Here is a 1933-nt window from a genome sequence, read left to right as displayed (position 1 = left end):
TCAGAAGAAAAAAACAATCTGATAATAACAAATGGAAACCAAAATGCAGTCTAACTTATCTAAAGGTTTTTACTGAAGTCACGCTATTGAATTCCTGAAATATTCCTGTTTCCCATGTTGCCCATAGTAACTGTCACATGGCTACCTTCAGTTTGGATGTACAGAGAAGTAGAAACTGAAATAAAGATTAAAAGAAGACGACTATCTGAAAGAGAGCAAGCATCATGAAGTGTCATCTTTCACACTTTTTCCTAAGTTAATGATCCTTTGTATACATATTAAACATGAAGCTTTGCTTTTCTATGTCCTCATCTTATGTGACTCGTAGAAGTCAAACAGTTTCATCTTAGCAGATGGTGTGTTGAATCTTTTCTGTGCGTTGATGTTTCAGTAAATCATCTGCAAATGTAACTCGGAGTCTAACAGAAGTCACTTGGATGAGTGACGAAACGTTTCTGCCACTGAAAACACACAGATGAACAGAATCCACCTTTTGGGGTAACTCAATCTGGTGAGGCCAGTGGCAGTCAGGAAATGATATCAGTTTTTACCTTAGATTAATTTTAAATTGTAAAACAACCATGTCAAGCTGGAAAGACTTGAATGATATGCATTGTAAAGAAAAATAAGGTGCCTCAACGTAACAAAGTTTAGCAAGAAATATCCCTAAGATTCATGATTTCATTCAACTTGTTAAAAATAGACTTTTCAAAGAAAGAACTTCTCTTTGGGATCTACTTGACACAAAATGGACGTATTTATGTATTTATTTTATTTCTTTATACCGTGCCAAATCACAACAGCAGTTGCCTCAAGATGCTATATTTTGAAAGCTAAAGATCCTACAGTCATATAAAGCCAATTAAAGAGTAATGTATGTAATGATGATGGTGTTTATACTTCGAATGTTATTCCCAGCTCAACTTTTTGACTTTTCCCAGGTCATGTTGTCCCATCTTGTCCCAATGTGTATAACCTCCAAGTTACTCACATTTATCCGTTAACTTATGTGTGTGTGTATAAGATAATGTGTATATGATCAAACAAGATGAATTATTATGTATACTGTAGAACACAAGGAGACAAACATTTATAAGTACACAGAGAATTCCACGATTTGAATCAGTGATGTTCAGTAGAGATTTGAGTGGCTTCTGTCTTCCATGACAGAAAATGTAGATGATGCCGATGAAATGGATTCCTTTCAGTCACAACAAAAATCGATATGTGTGTTCAGAAGAAAAACAAATGTGATAATAACAAACAAAACCAACATCCAGTCTAACTTGTCTACATGTTTTACTGACGTCAGGCCATTGAATTCCTGAAATATTCCTGTTTCTAACATTGTCTATAGTTGCGGTCACATGGCTACCTTCAGTTTGGATGCACTGATAGAGAAATAAAAAGTAAAATAAAGGTTAAAAGATGAAGGCTATTCAAAAGAGAACAAGCCTAATCAACTATGACACACCACATTTTGGTAGATAAAAAAACAAAGTTTGAAAAGGCATGGGAGAAAGAGAGAAGGTAAATCCTGTGTCAGGTTATGATTTATTTAGGAAGATGATGAAGCATCATCTTTCACATTTTTTCATAATGATGTGACATGAGAAAAATGTGAAGCTGTGCAGTTTGATCAGTAAATAATAATAACATAGACATAGAGATCTTCATTTTGAAATTTGAAATGACAATGTCAGGTATGAGAGACGTGACATAATTGGATTGTAAAGGAAAAAAAGGCAGCCCAAGGATTAGGCTGTGAGCAGCTGACATGTGCTTCTCCAATATTCACTGCTCATTGTAGGTTTGTTCAGCTGAATTCAAAAATATATGTGCAGAGTTTACATGAGGCCTTCTAAAGTAGGAAAAGGTTATATTCAATTAAAAAGTAAAAATCAGTAAATATCCAAGTAATATCATGGTAGCA

This window comes from Pundamilia nyererei, unplaced genomic scaffold (genome assembly GCF_000239375.1).
Source record: "Pundamilia nyererei isolate P.nyererei 1_Seehausen unplaced genomic scaffold, PunNye1.0 scaffold01866, whole genome shotgun sequence".
Taxonomy (NCBI): domain Eukaryota; kingdom Metazoa; phylum Chordata; class Actinopteri; order Cichliformes; family Cichlidae; genus Pundamilia; species Pundamilia nyererei.
The sequence above is the reverse complement of the archived record's forward strand: the minus strand, read 5'-3'. Positions refer to the sequence as shown.